Genomic DNA, 13,131 nt, shown 5'->3' with positions numbered 1-13,131 from the left:
GGGGAGGGGGAGGGGTGAAGGCGCGGCGCGAGGGGAGGAGGCGGTGCGCCTCCCCACGTGGTGCGGGGCGGCCAATCGCGCGCCCCTGCGCCCAGCGCTCCCCCGCCTGCTGGCGCGGGCGGCAGGAAGCAGCCCCGGCCGGGGGGGTTAAAGCTCCGCCCGGAAGCGGGCGCGAGGACGCCGGCTCGCGTGGGGCGCTTCCGGCGTGGGCCGTGGCGCATGCGCGTGGGGCCGGTATCAGCTGATCCGGCAGCGCCGCTGGAGGGAGTAGGGCTTTGGGTGTGCCGGCGTCAGCCGCAGGTGAGGCGTCTCGGCCCCCCCCCCCCCCCCCCTTCCCCAGCCCTGCGCCATCCCCTCCTCTCCCGAGGCGCGCCCGGCGGCTGGCCTCCCCTCCGCCCGGCGGGTCGCGGTGTGAAGGAAGCGGGGGGGGTCCTGTCCCCCCATCCCCTCCCCCGGCCGTTACCGGCCCGGGAGGGGCGGTGGTCTCCCTGTAGAGCCGTCCTCTGAGGGAGCGAGCGCGGCCCGCAACGGTCGCCCCCGCCTCGCGGAGTGCTGCGGGGGGGGGGCGGCAGGACCCGCAGAGCGGCCTGCGGAGCGGGTGTCTCCTTGGCGGCGGCCAGGGCCCTTGGGCGGCCGACCTTCTCCTCCGGGCGAAGGCTGCGCTGTGAGCCGAGGCCGAGCCTGCCGCCTCTTCGGCTCCGACCGAAGAGAGTAACGCGCAGCGCTGTGTGCGTTGTCTGTACGGAGCTGTTCCCCAGCGGGAGAGCCCGCTGACGGCGGCCGTGCTCTTCTCGGTCCCGTTTCTAAGGCAAAGCAAAGCAGGCCCCCCCCCCCGCGGGTAGGGTTTCCCCGAGTAAGAAACGTGCTGAGCGCTCTCAAAGACGCCCGACGATATATCCGAGGGATATACCAGTATCCGTTATAAAGAGAGGTGGCGATAGTGGCTGGGTTTCTGTGTCGAGTCACCCCGCCGTCTTGGGTGGGTGGAACTGAATCTTGCTGTGCCTTGACTGTAGCCCTGCAGTGAGTGAGCAGCAAGGTTATGGAAGATGAACGCTGCTACTGGCTCCTGACTGCAACCCTTCCTCAGTAAAAAGGCCCACCTCTTGTTTTGTGGTTGAAAATACCCATGACAAATCAAATGTGTTTCCTATTCCTGTAGCCAGTGACAAAATCCTAATTTATGTGAGGTATTCCAAACGTCAGAATTCACTTAAAGGCAAGAAAGAAATTTTACATGGCTGGGTTCTGGATGATATTATGTACGTTGCAGATAGCTGTGACTTTGGAGTATCTAACATGTATGTATCAAGATCTATACGTTCCATGCAGTTGCCAAAAGTGATTTCTTCTGGCTTCTGTCAGAGAATTTGCACTTCAGCTGGGAATAAAAGAAATTTGGTGATAGTTTTATTCATTGTAATGCAATACTTAAGCAAAGTACACTGGCTATTTGATCTAGCATGGTATTTCAAATGCTAATACTACTTGATGAAGTGGAGAGGGTGTGGAAAAGGAGGAAAACTGGCTGATAGTATGCATAAGGTGGTTTATTAGCCCACCCATTTGTAGCACTTCAGTGAGAACATGCTGAGTGTAGGTTGGCATTTGCAAGTGGAAATTCGAATAACTGAGGCAGATCCTCAATATATTGTAAGTTGCTGTATTTGTGCTGGCTTTGGCATTCTGCAGGTCTGCAGCAGCAGAATGTTTGGCTTCTCTGTACAGTACTTTTAAAGGCCTTTTCAATGAGTAGCAAGCATAAATATTTAATAGTATCTACATTTTATTATTTTCTACTTAAGAATATGTGAAGTGAGATCAGTGTCTGCAGGTCTTTGAATTACCAAAAATATTGCAGATTATTTTTGCTGTGCTTGTCAGTTTATTATGTCAAGTCTCCTTGAAAACATTTTTACTCTTTTACGTGGGGAAAAAAATAGTATTAATTCTGTAATCAGGGGACGAAGCATGGCATTCAAAAATGATAAACCACCACGGACATCAACTTGAGAGGATGGGGAAGGAGAAATTAAGACAATGCTGGAAAATGAATGCTGGCATCAGCTGACTGTTCAAATGGGGGTTGAAGTCTTGTGTTGCAATAGTAACACAAGATCTCTGTTTCCTGTAAATGCAGCCTTTCCATTTTCCAAATCAAGAACTATTTTCTATAGATAGTGCTACTATTAGGGTTCAGCCATGAACTATTAGTACTACTTTTTAAACTTTTATACAGCGTTATATAGCGTTAGCTTAAATTCAGCTTTTATTTTGGTCTAAGTATATATTAACAGTTTTATACCTCATTAATCCAGACTTACAAAGTCTGCAGGCTTCAATGTGCTTCTGTTGTCTAAATTTTTTCCCCAGTATGACTTTGTGCGTTTATCTTCCAGACATGCATGGGTATTGGTATGACACATTGTCATCCGAAGCCGCTGTAGACCAGCAGATTACTAGGCGATTCCCCTGGAGATACATTTAGAGGCACTATGCTTTACCTCTTGTGTTTTGATACCATAATACTGTTTCTCTCATTTCTTGAGCCCTGAAAATTCCTACTGACATTTTTCCCTCATGCTTTTAAATTGCTTGTTTGTGAACTAAAGCTGCGTTCCTAATTGGACATACATGGCCTTTTAAAAAGAGTAAAAGGATTACAGGATAAGCCTAGTTCATATCTTTGGTTACTCTGGCATTGACCAAAAAATGTTGCATGCTATTGCTGGCCAAGTAATAGTCCCTCTTTTTCTTTTTCTCTCTATTTTTTTAAAAAACCTACATTGCCTGGATCTGAAACAGGTTTTCTTTCCTCCATACTTGTATCATTGGTTACAAAGAAAAGTGGGGGGTTTAGACTTGGAAATATTGAGGTATTGTTGAACAATGGTATCCACATGATTTTTTTAGAATGGAACTATACCAAGGAAAACAGACGATGTAGTCAACTGGAATATCGTGCTCGTTTACTTTTACTCACTGTCTTAAAACATGTGACTTCTTTAGCCTTCCAGCTGGACAGAGAGAAATGGGGATCTACTCCAGCAGAGGAAGCAGAATGAATCTAAACTTTTCAACCTTTTATTTCTGTACAGATTAAGCCAGTAACCACCTAAAGGTCCACCATGCAGAACTGGCTTAGACTGGATCTTCTGGTTGTCATTGTTGTACCTTCTTTTATGTTCTGAAAAGTCTTTTTTGTTCTTTTTGTTGTGTTCACTCCCTCCTCCCCTTTGAAAGTGGACAGTTAAGCTTACACAAAATTCTTGGGTTTGGTCATATCTCATGGCAATAAGTTCTACAATCTCATAAATATTTTTGGTTTGGTTATTTTATTTTATCTATGCATTTATTTCTCCTGTTTTTCCCTGTCCAATTCTCCCAAAGTTAAACACCCCCACTTCTTTAGAAAGATTGACCATTTGCTGCTAACTTTTTAGACTTCCATATATTATATGGCTGCTATAACAAGCTTTGCCTTATAAGTTCTGTCTTTACTAAAATGATAAACTTACTCTGAAAACCAGTAAGATGTATATGGATAAATCCTGAAAGTCATAGGCTAACAGACTTTGTTACTATCACTTAACCAAATGGCAGATGAAGATCAGTTTTAGCTGCTGAATTTATTTTCTTGGTTCATGAGCGTGAATACGCCTCTGAGCTTGTGTAACAGTAAATTTTGGTGTCACTGCTCACTCTTCAGAAATAATTTGTCTGACAGTGATCTAATACATGCATGGTGCCTGTTGACAGTTATTTAATTTTGTCATAGTTTACAGCATTTTGGAGAGTCCATTGTGGGTGTCTTAAAATGTTCAAATTGGAAGTAATCAGGAAGTACTAAAACTAGTATGGGAACCTGCCATTGTGGCCACATTTTTATAGCACTGTGCTTTCTGCATTAGCTGTCTGACGTCTGTTTAATCCTGAGAAGAATAATTTTGACACCATTGCTACCCCAGTGAGCCGAGACTCGTCCTGCTAAACAGTTAAATAAACTAAAATGTCCACTGAAAATAGACCCATTGCAGATGCAAATGCTTGAGAGAAGCAGTGTTCCTACAGGGTATCTCCGTAATGTGAAAATCTTATCTTTGTCCTTGTTAATCAGTTGAAGATCACTCATATTGTAAGGATTCTCATGGCCAAGTTGAAATGTGGGTGCGTTTCAGCTGACCAGTCTGTCCAGCTAACTCTTTCTGCCAGATGGCATCCCAAGAAAAATGCCAGAATCTACACTGTGAAGATGTATTGTTCTTCTCACTATGTTCCATCTTTAGGATGCTATAAGATGTGCTCATTTACTGGAGTGGTTTGCTGCTGTTGTTTAAGGCTATGTAAAAGATAGGTGGTCTGAATGTCTGTGCTGCTGGTCTGTATTCTGTGCCCTAAGCATGAGGAGCAGTGGTTGGGATGGTTGAGTGTGGTGAGGGATAGAAAGGTTATGGGAAAAGGTATTAGCTTTATAGAGAGAAAACTTTGCCTTTATTAGAATAGTTTATTATAGCTGGACAACAGCTTCCAGGTATGCAAGTTTCCTTTAACGGCCTGAAGAATGACTTGACTGTTTTTTAATATTCTAGCAAAGAAACTGCATCTTCCAAGAAGTTCAGTTAGTGGGACAAACATTTGGTTATTCTCATTATTATATGATATCATTATTTTGTTTCTCACTTTGAAATTAATACCTTAAAAAGCAGCTCTTCAGAAAAAAACTAAAATGGTATTTCTGGCTAAATGCAGGTAACATTGGTAAGGACTTCTAAAAGGACAATTCTACTATGTGACTTTCCTCTAGATCCTTGAAATCTTGAGGGCTTTGTTATTGTGAGATAAATTTGCATCGCCTTGTAGATATTCAGACAACCACCACAATATGTAGTTTAAACAATACTAAAATTTAATACGTTTGAGGGGCTCTGGCTATTCTAAAGAAGCTGTAAATACTTCAGGTAATTGAACATAAAATCTCCAAATGGGGCTTAACTTAAAGATGAAGTTTTCCATTACAGGAAAAGTCGACCTCAGCTTAATTTCTTTTTACTGGAATCCAATGCTAATACGTGTGTTGTGATTCCAACCAGGTGTTTCATTATACCAAAGTGCTGTAAAAGAGTACTTCTATCTGCTACGGGTATTAGATCTTCCTCAAAGACGTTCATGCAAACATGCTCTTCAAACTAGCCATGAAATACCTCACATAATAAACTGAAGATTCCATAATATCCCGACTTTAAAGACTGCTCTGAAAGTTAACTGTAATGATGAAATGCTTATTCCAAACTTGTGCTCAGTATTTTAGCTATTACATCTAGGGACAAAGGGTTAGGCTGTGGTGAGGCTCATAGAGAGCTGATGTGTTTTAATGAGCCCAAATTACTAATATGCTTCTGCATGTAAAACTGAGCTGACTTACAAATCTAGCAATAGTTATTTTATGAATTTGCACACCTTTTGTCTGTTAAGGTAAGAATCTTCAACTATTCAGAAGTTAGTCTACTGAACTGTAGTAAAGTTTGCTGCTATAATTGCTTACAGCTTTGCATTCATCTCATTTTGATGTTTGTCATCTTAAAGGTTAGAGCAACAAAAAGTATTTCAAGTAATGATGCCAAATGCACCTAAAAGTAGTGACTTTTATTCAATAAAAGCAAGGGTGGATTTTAGCTCTGCAGTAATGTTAGTGAGGTTAACGAAAATGTTGCTTGTCTGGAGGAAATGACTGAGCATTGCACTAAGCAGATGGCTGCAGAGCTTTTCAGCCCTAGCAGCTAGATGACAGCATCAGGATAAGAAAAGGCGGCCACTGTGGGACACAGAAATGAATATTGTGTTAGTATTCTGTGTTATGGCTTGGATCTCAGTTGCATTAGATCTTTCTTTTGTGTGAAAGTCTATCAAGCCAAAGAAGGGGCAAGATGTGTAGCAGGCTGAAAAGAATGTCAAATTTTTTGCAGTAGGAAATTTGTGAAGCAGTGTAGCAAGAAATAAGGGGAGGCTCATCCATTTCCACTGCTAGAGCTTCTCAGGAGAAGCCTTCTGGGCTGAGAGGAAAGAATTGGTGTAGAAAACCCTATTATGGAAAACTGCAGCATATAGCCAGTCAGCTGATGAAGATTTTTTTCACATGGACGGTGTGGCTTTCTCTAGCAACAGGAGTATTTTAATTGATAACACTAGGATCTTTATCAATTCTAGATATAGCGTGATAACTGCATTTGAAGTCCGAAGGCTGGTTATCTACAGAGCTGATCAAATCTTCAGTGGGTCAAAGCAGTTATGCAATGAATGCCTGGCCAGCCTTTCTATCTAGATTTATTGCTGCTGCTAATTTCTCGGTCATGTTCAAACACAACTTTTTTTTTCGGTCCTGTTCGGGGCTAACTGGAGGAATCTCCCAAGTTTCTGAATAAAAGCTTGGATAACAATCTGTGGCGGTGTTATTTCTTGCATGGACAGACTTCCCACTCCATCTTTGTGGTAGGGGAGAGACTCTTATGCTGTATATATGTATTAAATATAAATTCATTTTATATATATTTAGCTTGTGTGCCAGGCATGATGTTTGCTTGAAGTATCAGGCTTGTATGTATTGGCACACCCATACGTAAGTCCCCATCAGTTTTGAGGAAGAAGGCAGTAGGAGCTTGTGATGGGCTTCATGAATTGCCATGTTGCACAGTCTCCCTTTGTAGCCATTGTGTACTCTGCTGACAGTGGCAGCATAATTCTATTTCCTATCTTTTTTTCTTGAATACACCTGGATTTACCTGTACATGTGCTGAGTAGCAAGCCTCATGTGAGAGGAAGGGGCTTGATAGTACCCAGGAAACAAGTTGCGTGAAAGATGAATTGTCTTGTATGATTGCAGATGGATGCACACTGTGTAGCTGAGCATCACTTAAACAGATTCCTGACCTATTGAGAGCAGAGGTGGCCTCAAAGTGCCCTGTGGCAACTTGAATTGTATGAATAATTAAATGGAAGAATGTCCGTATTGTTGAGTTTAAGAAACAATGATATTTCTAACTCTAAGCTTATGGCAAGAGGGTTGGTACAGTTAGTTTCTTGATGTCTCTGTGAAGAGAGGAGTAAGCCACATTGTTGTGTTGAGCACAGGAGGCGACTCCTGCCTGGTTTCCTTAGAGTGCAGGTGATACAAAGTTGGAAGGTGTTTGATATGGCAGAGGGCTGTGCTGCCGTACAGAGGGACCTCGACAGACTGGAAGAATAGGCTGGCAGGAATCTCATGAAGTTTGACAAAGGGAAATGCCAAGTCCTGTACCTGGGGAGGAATAACCACATGCTGTGCTACAGGCTGGGGACTGGATGGCTGTAAAGTGGCTTTGCAGAAAAGAACTAGAGGTCCTGGAGGACACCACATTGAACATGAGCTGGCAAGGTGTCCTTGTGGCAAAGGCGGCCAGCGCTGTCCTGGGCTGCATTAGGAAGAATGCTACCAGCAGGTTCAGGGGGGTGGTTTTTCCCCTCGATTAAGCTCCAAGGAAGCCACATCTGGAGTGCTGTGTCTGGTTCTGGGTTCTCCAGTAGAAGGAAGACATGGACTTAATGGAGTGGGTCCAGAAAAGGGCCACAAAGACCGTTACCGGTTTGGAGCATCTTTCATATGAGGAGCAGCTGAGAGAGCTGGGATTATACAGCCTCGGGAAGAGAAGGCTCAGAGAATCTTATTGTAAAGTATATAAATACCTAGTGGGAGGGAGCAAAGAAGCTGGAGCCAGACTCTTCTCAGCGGTATCTGCTGAAATAACAAGAAGCAATGGGCACAAACTGAAATACAGGGAATTCCCTTTAAACATAAGAAAACATTTTTTACTATAAGGGTGACTGAACACTGGAACAGGTTGCCCAGAGAGTTGTGTGGTCTCCATCCTTGGAGATAATCAAAACCCAGCTGGACACGGCCCTGAGCAGCTCTCTTGCTTGCTTTGAGCAGGGGGTTGGAACTAGATCTCCAGAGGTGCCTTCCAACCTCAGTGATTCTGTTGTTTGGTGACTGAGTATAGTATGAAGGAGCAGATTTCCTGAGAATACTAGTTGGCTTCCCTTCCAAGCGACCTGTGTTAGAGTTCTGGGTATGCTGTTTCTTCTGGGACAATATCCCGGATTCTAGATGCAGAAATGCTGCCGAACTTCTGCATTTGTCTAGTAACTTCGGCACTGTATTTTTTTAATACTTCCTCTTAAAAATATCAGCTGTTGGAAGGGGAAGTATGAAATGTCCAAGTTACAGGAAATCTGTGGCAGTGATTATCCTGTTATTTGAGGCCTTTGCAACACAGCTGGACACTGGGACTTATGCACTGCACCAAAGTCTGCTCAGGTGAATACAGTAAATGCTGGCAGTCTTGATTCTAAAGCATGACTCAAATGCAACGCTAAGCTGGTTGTCCAGTGTGGGCTGTGATCTTTACTATCCCGTAACATCTAGATTTTTACTAAGAAGAAGAGGAGGAGGGATTTTCTTTGGAAAACTTTATTTGGCTACGTTTTATTGTGTATGCCTATTAAGTTTTCCTGGATATTGGATGTAAGGGCTTATATTCTGACTCCATTTTCCTAGGAAGTCAAAACACATTAGTCTGTTTCAGATATAGTAAAATCTATGACCTTAGTTCAAAGTTACTCCAGCAGAATGAATCCTAGCACTGGTGACTTATTAATGTAACGCTGCTGCTTCTGAATTGTTGGTCTTGTGCTATTTACTACAATTTTTGTTGGTGTATTTAAGCTTTTGTGCCAATTTGGTGTGTTGCTAATCCTAGAACTTGTGAAGATAGTCTTGAGAAGTTGTGAAGACTGCAGGGAACTCTTCAACTCATGCGGCTTCTTGAGGGAGAGCCCGCATAGCTGCTTGTCCTGTACGATGTACAGGACAATGTTAATGCTTGTCAGTCTTTGACAGCAGATTCCAGCAGCCGTCACTCAAGATGGCACATTGGTCTGCTTCACTAAGGTGTTGGATGTTGTGCAGTTGCATCAATGCTTCTGTTAACTAGGGGAAGGGGTTCTCATATTAGCAGCACTAAGCCCTGCAAGACTCGCTATTTCAGTACCTGTTCTACATACTCAAGCAATTAGTATTGCAGTGTCTTCAGTGCCTCCCTGCGCAGTCTGTTGTTAAACGGTTGTTTTGTTAAGCTCTTCCAGAACAGTGAGTGCACTGCTATGGATATATTACACGTGAGGACTGGTAGGTAAATGGATTTCAGCAGAAAGCATGCATCTCTTTTTCAAGGATTTTTTCTTACGTAGTAGTATCTACCACTTGGGACATTGGGATTATTGGCTTTGTAGGAGGTCCTTAATGTGAATGCTGCTTTTAATTTCTTCTGCTCGGTCCTGTGCAGTAAGGAGGGCACAGATGGGAATTCAGCCGGGCTCTAGGTAGCTTGATTTGCTATTGCGGCATTCCTCGGTGCTGGTGGGAGAGAGAGAGAGACTGATGACTCATCAAGTCAGGTGGTTATGCCTCTGCTGTGTGTCAGAAATTTCTTTCCCCTCTGCAGCAGGCTTTCTCATCCCTCTGTGTAGGGGCACTAGAAGGACAGTTGTCTTGTAAGTGGTGGTGCTTAACTGCTGAATTCTGGCTTTGCTTCATTGCGCCTGTGGATTTTTGTGCCTCCCTGTTTCTGCAAAATAAGGTAAGAATCTGTGTTTATATGATAAAATAGTCATGGATTTTCTTCCTTGCTGTAAGAAGGATCCTTCTAAAAATATCACTGGAGTCTTAATTTTAAAGAGATCTTTGTGGTAAGGCAGTTCATTGTGTAAATTCTGGGACTGATCAAATGTTTGAAGCAAAACCAAGGAACTGTAATAGAAGACAGGTTTCTCTGGCATTGAGAGCAGGATAGTTACATTTTTGGGGTTACTCTGTAGCCAAATTGCTGTGCTGAGGAGAAATCAAGACAGGAAACACAGGTCATTGGCCCTTTCTTGTTTAATTATGGCTATAAAATGACTTTAAACCACCTTTCAGTCAGAGATGTTCTGCAGCAAGTAATATTTTGATTTCTGGCACTGTTAGGCAGAATATGACCATGTTAGAGCTTAAAAGCATGTTTAAAATCAATTGTTGAACTCTTTAAGACAAAGAAGATTCCTGTTTGTAAGTTGTAAAGGATACAAGATGCTTCTTTGCTGATAAGGGAATTAAAATTAAGCTAATACCCTGTGTAGGTTTGCTAGTGAGCTTTGTAGGAGTGGATTGCATATAGTGCCTAATAACCTGTGTTGGCGAGAGGCCTATGAAAGGCTGTAGGAACTCAGTAGATTTCTAAAATGGCTAGCTACCGTGGCTTCTGGGGTAAGTTCAGACTGTCTGCACACACATGATGTTATGTTTAGCAAATTCTGACATGCTTTAGGGAATTTTGTTTTATCTGAGTACTAACAATGAAAACATTTAGCAGTGTAGGTAGGTAAGGCAATGTTTCTGCCCTCAAGGACTTTTCCATCTAAAATGAAAATCAGTAATGCTAATACACAAGCACAAGAAAACTATGCAGAGACAAATAACAGCATTTTTTTTCTTAATTTGTATTCAATGTTAAAAGATGTGTAGACCCTTAAAGAGGTCAGCTTGGCTGGTTGAGCATTGGCTTTTTAGACTGTGTGTACTTTGTTTGGAGGTGTATAGGAGATGGAACAAAGAAAGGTGAGGAGGAATTCACCACATCTTTTACACTTGGAATAGTTAATAAGTGTGTGTTTAAAAGCAGTTGGTGCAAATGCTAAAGATCGGGACAAAGTCAGGGCTTATTGGTGTGTTGCTAGGTGGTCTAGCAGAGGAATCCCATTCTCTTTTAGTTGGCTTGGCCAGTAATTTGGGAAGGTGGCTGTAAGAAGAGAGAGGGAGCAGAGCAGCCACAGGAACAAGAGAGGCAGGTGCTGGGTGTCAGGGTGCTGTTTTAACTGCAGAATGACTGTTCTGAGGTTCTTATTTGTGTTCCTAAAAGATAAACAGTTGCTTCAAGTGGTGTCAGCTGACCTGCACGTTTTGGATATGAAGAAAAGTTAATTTTAATTGAAACTGGCCAGTGTTCTTCCTGCTTTTCCTTGCCTTTGTAAATTGACTCTTTCATATGGGACCCTGTACTGTCTAATTGCCAAACAGCATCACTAATTCAGTTATGAGAATTTGGTTTAGCTCTTTCTTTATTGTGCTTGTATGTGCTTTATGTATTGTAGAGAATATTTTGGTTGTAGGACTTTAGAGATTGTTCTGTAACATGGTGTGCTGAAGTAAATGTTTTGGGTGGATTTATAAGACCAGCTGCTTTTTTCAGTGTGAACAGTAATTGTGCTTGAGTTTTGCAATGTTTTTAATTGTTAAAAGCAAAAAAGATGAGGTAGTTATGTTAGTCTGATCAGAACCAGCTCTTACCAGCTGCTTGGGAACTGCAGATTGCTTTGCGAGGACCTCCCCTCTGCCATTTGTCAGAGGAGACTTTTGAGAAATAAGCAGTGAAATTGAAATTGTCTTCTGGGCCTAAACAACAGGCAGCTTAAAAGATAAACTATCATTATGGAAAGTAGAGGGATCTAACAGATATCTGACTTAGCCTTTGAGCTTGAGAGCAGTTAGCAGTTCTATTCCAGGCTGGCGGTGACTGAGTCATGATCAACTGTTGGGGTGGCTGTTGTGAAATGAATCAATGGTAGCCATGTTACACAATCTCCTCCAGCGAGACATGGAGCCTGGAAGAAGCTATTCCTTCAGGATGAATAGGAGTTTGGAATCATTGGAGATCCTTTTCTTATGGAGCAGAGCCACTGATTTAAAACATTTAGATTGGTAAAGAGGCTGAGGGGCAGAGGATTTGTAGTATAGTATTAAAAAGCTGGAAAACAGCCATAAGATTTTAAGAATAGCAAATGTCAGCTACCTACTGCTCCTGAAGAACAGGCAGAAAAGCATCCTTTAATGATGGTGGAAGGGGTGGCAATGTAGTTGTCTTCCTCATTCTACATGGGGCAGGTTTTCAAGCCTGACTATGCCTCTGTATTTGCTGCCTTGCAGAAGATGCCGGGTTAGGTTAAGCTTCTCGCAAGGACTGTGAGTGTCAACAGATGCCTCACACAGTTCACATCACCAAACCATGGGCTTTTGCTGGGTAGGCCCTGTTGATACACAGAGAGCATTGTATGCTGGGGCTGCTGTTTCAAGGTGCTGCCAAGTGTACCTTTCACCAGCACTGTATCGTGTGTCAATACAGTAGAAATGGGTGGAGAGTTGCCTTACAGTTCTTTAACACTGATCAGTTTCCAAGGTAACGCAAAGCATGATAAGAGCTGACAAAGCAAAACCATTAAACACTCTTATCGGCACCAGAAGCAGGACAGCCCAACTGTCGATTACAGGACAAATGGGGATTGAGGAGGTCTGTTTCTAAAACAGCTTTTCCTGTGCCAGTTGCTTATATTCTCTAAACAGTTGCTGGCAAGAGATGTCAGTGTTTAACTGTTGAAAGCTGGGGTTTGGGGCCGTTATTCAGCACAATTCTTCTATAATGCTCCATGGGTATCACTGAGAGCAAAGACTGCATAATACCTAGCTGTGTGGCATATAGAGAGGACTCGCATGTTTGGGTGCCAGTGCTTGTGAAAATGTATGTTTCTTCCTCTGAACACTCTGATTCAGCAGCTTGAGATAACAAAAATAGAATGTTCACAATTAATATCTGTAGTATTGCTTTTTAGAGACTGGTGGCAGTAAAGCAGCCCCAGAACATTCTCTTACTCACTTAGAATCATGGAAAACTCCGTATTTTGAAGGAGGCTAGATGAGATGTGGAAGACAGAAGAGATTCCCCATTGTTTAAATATCCTGTTATTGGGCTTGAAAATAGCCCAGTGGTGTTACAGCATTTTTGGAGTGTAACTGTTTCACTCAGCTGTGTTTTGTGGAGCATGTTATGGAGCCATGTTCCACCCCTGTGTTTCTGCAATAGGGGATGTTAGTTCTTTTGTTTGTTTAAATGAGTTACTTTTTAACTTTTTATAGCTTTAAAATCAGTGTGGTTAAGGTGCTTCAGGCTATATGAGTTCAGAATTCTTTCTAACTGGAAACAAGGAGAGAGCAGAGGGGAGGAAGAGGAG

The 13,131-nt window shown here is 42.8% G+C and overlaps 1 protein-coding gene across 2 annotated transcripts in view; it reads left to right on the top strand.

Moving 5' to 3' along the window:
• The first annotated feature begins 201 nt into the window (after nucleotides 1–201).
• Nucleotides 202–13,131, top strand: part of ATP6V1A (ATPase H+ transporting V1 subunit A) — a 31,626-nt gene continuing 18,696 nt past the window's right edge. The window contains exon 1 of one of the 2 annotated variants that reach the window (XM_076348075.1): nucleotides 202–300. The gene's annotated coding sequence lies outside the window, so the exon portion shown is untranslated. Of the gene's footprint in view, nucleotides 301–9,499; nucleotides 9,672–13,131 lie in introns of those variants that run through there. The other variant, XM_076348085.1, reaches the window with a different exon arrangement.

This window comes from Aptenodytes patagonicus, chromosome 1 (assembly GCF_965638725.1).
Source record: "Aptenodytes patagonicus chromosome 1, bAptPat1.pri.cur, whole genome shotgun sequence".
In the NCBI taxonomy this organism is placed as follows: Eukaryota; Metazoa; Chordata; class Aves; order Sphenisciformes; family Spheniscidae; genus Aptenodytes; species Aptenodytes patagonicus.
Note: the sequence above shows the minus strand (reverse complement) of the source record. Positions and strands in the feature narration are given on the sequence as shown.